Raw genomic sequence first — 5,692 nt, 5'->3', positions numbered from 1 at the left:
AGTTTTACCAACTCACTGAATCTATCAATTTCCCTTTGTAACTTTATGCTCCCATCTACACTACTCACTGCGCCTCCTAACTCGATGTCAGCGACAAACGTGAGTGTTCGGCTCTCTATTCCTTCATCTCCCTCATTTATACATATCGGAAAAAGCTGATGCTCCAGAACTAATCACATCCGGCCAATTTGAGTACATCCCTTATTATCCCGGGCCTCTGCCTCCCACCTTCGAACCAACTCCCGACGCATTTCAATAGGTTGCCTTAAATTCCACGCACTCTCATTTTTGTTGACAGTCTCTTATGTGGTCCCTTATTGGATGCCTTTGGAAGTCAATGTCCATCTCACACCCAGAGACACTCCATTATCGAGCACGTTAGTTACATCTTCAAAAAGTTCAACGAGCTTTGTTAGACTTGACTTCCCCTTTACAAATCCATGCTGGCTCTCTCTGATTACTCCATATTTATCCAAGTGCTCAGTCATTCTTTCCCCAATAACGGATACTGGTAACTTCCCCACAACAGGCGTCAGACTGATAGGCCTAGAATTTCCAACTTTATCTCTCCGACCCATCCGAAATAATGGAGTGACATTGACAATGTTTCAATTAAAGCAACAATTCCTGAATGAAGAGAGTTTTGATCGATCATGAGTAAGCATGTACAAGTTCCTTACCTATTCCTCTTATTCCCCTGGGATGGTAACATCAGGTCCTGGAGATTTGACAATCTTCAATCTCATTATTTTCTCCATTGCCATTATTTTATTTACACTGAATCCCCTTGATTTATTTACAGTTTTCCTCGTGTCTCTGCTATGTTCGCCTCATCCTTTTCTATGAAGACCGATCTAAATTAAATATTTAGCAACTCTGCCATTTCCTGATTTTCAATTACAATATCACCTCCATCTGTCTTTAAGGGGCCCACATTACTCTTAGTCACCCTTCTTTCTCTTAATATACCTGTAAATACCTTGATTGTTGTCGTTATTTTCCCTCAAGTTTTTTCTCCTTTTCCCTTTTTGGACCTCTTCGGTTTTTTCGTTTCAGCACCACAATAAACAAGACTTCGCTGTAAAGTTCGGCTCAATAGTTCTCCAATGTCAGAGCGAGAATTGTCTGAACCCCGAATTTATTTAATGTAACAAACACAAGCACACTTAATCATCGGTGTATCAACACACTGATGGATACACAAAGATAAACACAGCGAGAAATGCAGGCAGTATCAGGATGCACAGGTAAACGGACAAGGGAAACAGACAAAGATAAAACGGTCTGTGCCTCGAACAGACAGTAACGTGTCACTGATCGATATTAGTGAGACGAGGTGGGGAACAGGTGCTGTGAATTGGTGCTGTGGTTTAGTTGGTTAAAGCATCTGTCTTGTAAACAGGTGATCCTGGGTTCAACTCCCAGCAGTGTTTTGTGTAATTTATTATTTTTCCCTAATTTGTGGAATTCAGCGACAAAGTCTCACTTTGGAATTGGTATTTGTTGAGGTTTGAGGAGGAAACTGATATCAGAATGACTGTTCAAAAACACCATTTCATCGCACAGACAGACCTCTCATAGAATGTGTCTGTAACACTTTAATTTAAGGACACGTTCTTGTTTCTGGGCTCGTCGGGGTCAGGGTATAATTCACGATTTATGTCATAGAGGAGCGAATGGTTGTCTCCTCGACCTCCGGATAGCAGTGATAAAGTTCGAGGATACACAGAAGCGGACAGGGTGGTCGGGGTCTGGAACTCACTGTCTGAAAGGGTGGTCGAGGCAGAAAACCTCAACTCATTTCAAAAGTGCATGGATGTGCATTTGAAGTGCCGTAACCTACAGGGCTACAGACCAAGCCCTGGAAAGTGGGATTAAGCTGGATAGCTCTTTTTCGACCGGCACAGACACGATGGGCCGAATGGCTTCCTTCTGTGCTGCAGCTTTCTATGATTCTATGATTCCATGTGTGGGAAGGGATTCACTCAGTCATCACACGTACTGAGACACCAGGGAGTTCAAAAGTGATTACAGGGGTTGGATTCTGCTGTTAATCACATCCAGGACTGAACCATGTTCATTCTGACAGTTGGGGTTTGTTTCTCCTGATGTTAATAAGCCCTATAACTGGGCTGGAGTTTAATATTCTGGATATCTGTTAAATAAATCAGTTTTGTTTTAATCACCTTGTTGTAGATTTTGGTCTTTCCCACCTGAGTGTTTAGCATCACCTGACTGGAGCTCAGAAAGGACAATCTGGGGGGAGGATCGTCCGTTGGGAACAGAACTTCAGCCTGGACACAGTCCTTCAGGGCCACACTGAGAGGGGCAAACGGCACTTTGGTCTTTCTCGTCTCTCTTCACTGACAGCAATGTCGCCGTGAGGCGTCCAGTCTAAAAATGACTGTGGTAATTATTCTATGAAGATTTAACCTGTTTGTGTGACAGTCCTGAGTCTACCATTTAAGGCAGGTGTTAACTCATTTAAAATAAACCCGTTTAAAATAAATGGGTTATGAATTGTGATTTCCGTGAAGCCAATGTTCCATTCCTTTATATGATTCATGTGCCTGCTCTCCGACAACAGGGGAAATGGTGGAATATCAGCCCTGCTCAGCCGGCAATGATCACGGTACATTTTCTTGCAGACAAAACACACATTGAAACCCTGGAACTTTGAGGCGATGAATCCTGAGGGAAAATAAAATTAGGGCTCGAAACATCAAACTTTTGCACCAACCGATAGCACCACCGAGACAGGTGAAGAATTCACCCACTGAACCAGTAACTCACTGAGCTGAACTGTTTGATTGCAGTGACCAATAGAACAGTTGTCTGCAGTCAGTCCAAAATGAATGGTTGAAACTTGCAGGAGTGAAAATCCAACGAGCCGGTCTTCACTCTTCAACCAGCAACTGTGAAGTTAAGAGAAACGTGCCGGAGAAATACTCGATTTCAGTGCGGTGACACTGGGCCAGAGTAAAGCTCAGTTAATATGATCGCCGAGTGGTGAGAGGGTGGATTTGGAATTCCTGAGCGACCGCACTGCGCATTTTCCAGATCTGCTTGGAGCACCAATCCCTTCAATTCATCACTTACAGGGACAATTCGACTCTCGGTTTCTTTTCCCTGAGTTTGGTGAAATTTTTAAAAATTGAAAGCGACCAATATCAGAGCGAACCTCGTCACCGACATGCTCACAGATACAGAGCGGCCACACTCTGCTTCAGTGAGTTGAAAGCCCAGAGCGGTTTCAAGGTCGAATGCAATTGCAAAGAAAGCTCGATCAATGAAAGTGCAGGTCATTGAGGTGCCTTTAAAGTCCTGATTGTTTGAACTGAATTTCTTCCGAATGCGCTTGAGATTCAGGTGGAGTGATTTGGGGACTTCCTTTCCCTCTTTGCAAAAGTTTGAACCGCAGCTCAAGATCAAAAGTCCCGGGCTAAATTAGGGATTCGCCGGGATATGAACCTCGCATCGAGAATTATACCCTGACCTCAATGAGCCCAGAAACAAGAACGTGTCGTCACATTTACATGTCACGGTCACATTCTAAACTGGTTTGCCCTGTACTGTACATTACTGTCTAAATATTACAGATAAGCAGAGCACTTGAGCTGTCACAGCTGTGACTTTGACTTTTCTCCCTCTCCTCTCGATCTCCCCGGCAACTGCCACTAACCACAATCTTCTCTCACACTTCATCATCAGGAAGTTCCGAGCCTCGGTTTTCAGATGAAATAACGCCCATCTCTCCAATCACCGACAGCCCAGAGAGAGTTTCATAATTTCAGCTCCCACTTTACCCAAATCCTCAAAGTCGCATGAAAATAATTGTCCTTAAGTTAATAATAATTTCATTAAAAGTTCTTATCGTCTGGGGTTTTGTTTAAGATTTCACGGCTTTTAAAGGTCACTGCGGATGTTTAACGAATCGCCTCTTGTTTGGAGGCTTCTGTGTGGGAAAGATCAGGAAGCGATAATTGAGAGACCGAGGATGAAGCTGTTTGATGGGAGCACTGGGGACACAGACCGTGCGCGGCTCCAGTGGGGCAATCGGTCAGCGCGCGTTATTTCCACAATAATTATACACTCGGGAAATGCTGGGGTTGTGAGTTTCAGCGCCATCTAAAGTAGTTGAACCTTCTAAACATTTTGACTGGAGTTCAAGGTACAACCGGTTCCATAACACATCGACTTCTTCATGTCCCCATGTGGGCACTGAGGCTCCTCTGGCCTCCCGTCTTGCAATAGCAGGCGAGAGTTTATTTGTTTTTGGAGGGAGAGGGGGCGATTGGCGAGAGCTGAAATGGTAAAGCGGCCGGCACGACATCTTTAAATCTAAAGAACCAAAAACACAATTCTTCTTTCCGTGAAGCAGGGATTCATCGGTTTGAAGTGTCGTGTAGGGAAAATTCGGGAGGCAAATCTGCTGCCTGGTGTCACGGTGTAACGGGTGAAATTATTCAGCTTTCAATTGTTGGTCGGCTGAAATGTCGAGAGGCCTTTTCCAGCTCCCGTGTGGAACAAGTTTAACTTTTGAACCATTGGGTAAAGTGTTTTTTTTATTGCTGCTAACGAATGACAAGAAATTTGGTACAAACAAGAAGAATTGTAAAATCATGAGTTCACTGTCCATGTTTCTTACATCATGTTCAACAGAAACAAGGATTCTCCTCAACACGTTGCTGAAAATTGTATAAAAGAGATACTCCCCCGAATTCGACATTGACAATGATAATTCAGAGTCCCACCATGAATCTGTATGATGGAAACTAATCCAACAGCGAGCCTGGATAGCTCAGTCGGTAGAGCATCAGACTTTTAAAACAAGTAGTGATCTGAGGGTCCAGGGTTCAAGTCCCTGTTCAGGCTAAAAGTTTTGAAACAGCTGGCAAGTTCTGCTTTTCCAGCGGACCAACATCAGCGAAAGGAGCAAGAGTTGGCCATTCAGTCCCTCGAGCCTGCTCCGCCATTTGATCAGGTCATCGCTGATCTTCGACCTCAACTCCACTTTCCCGACCTACCGCCATATCCCTTGAGTTCCTTCGTGTCCAAAAATCTATCTATCTCAGTTTTGAATCTATTCAATGGCTCAGCATCCACAGCCCTCTGGGGTGGAGAATTCTAATGGTTCACAACCCTCTCAGTGAAGAAATTATTCCTCATCTCTGTACCAAATGGCCGGCCCCTTATCTTGGGATTATAACCATTAGTTCTGGACTCTCCAGCTAGGGGAAACAGCATCCCAGCATCTACCCTGTCAAGCCCTCCAAGAATTTTATATGTTTCAATGAGATCACCTCATTATTGTAAACTCCAGAGAATAAAGGCCCATTCTGCTCAATCTCTCCTCACAGGACAACCCTCTTATCCCAGGAATCAATCTAGTGAACTTTTGTTCACCCACTCTAAGACAAGTGTATCATTCCGCAGGTAAGGAGATCAAATCTGTACACAGTACTCCAGATGTGGTCTCACCAAAGCCCTATATAATTACAGCAAGACTTCCTTATCCTTGTTCTCCAACCACCTCACAATAAAGGCCAACACACCATTTGCTTTCCTAATTGCTTGCTGCACCTGCATGTTAACTTTCTGTGATCCGTGTACAAGGACACACAAATCCCTCTGAACACCAACATTTCGCAGTCTCTCACCTTTTAAAAGATATTCTGCTTTTCTATTCTTC

At 43.9% G+C, this 5,692-nt stretch overlaps 2 non-coding genes across 2 annotated transcripts; both read left to right on the top strand.

The window, feature by feature from the left end:
- Window positions 1-1,359: 1,359 nt before the first annotated feature.
- trnat-ugu (transfer RNA threonine (anticodon UGU)) lies at window positions 1,360-1,433 on the top strand. Its single transcript has one exon. It is a non-coding gene; the product is annotated as a tRNA-Thr (tRNA).
- A 3,357-nt stretch (window positions 1,434-4,790) lies between these two features.
- Window positions 4,791-4,875, top strand: trnak-uuu (transfer RNA lysine (anticodon UUU)). The gene is given in 2 exon segments: window positions 4,791-4,827; window positions 4,840-4,875. It is a non-coding gene; the product is annotated as a tRNA-Lys (tRNA).
- Window positions 4,876-5,692: the final 817 nt, after the last annotated feature.

The sequence above is a fragment of the Heptranchias perlo genome, unplaced genomic scaffold (assembly GCF_035084215.1).
Source record: "Heptranchias perlo isolate sHepPer1 unplaced genomic scaffold, sHepPer1.hap1 HAP1_SCAFFOLD_266, whole genome shotgun sequence".
In the NCBI taxonomy this organism is placed as follows: Eukaryota; Metazoa; Chordata; class Chondrichthyes; order Hexanchiformes; family Hexanchidae; genus Heptranchias; species Heptranchias perlo.
This window is presented reverse-complemented; position numbering and strand designations above follow the sequence as displayed.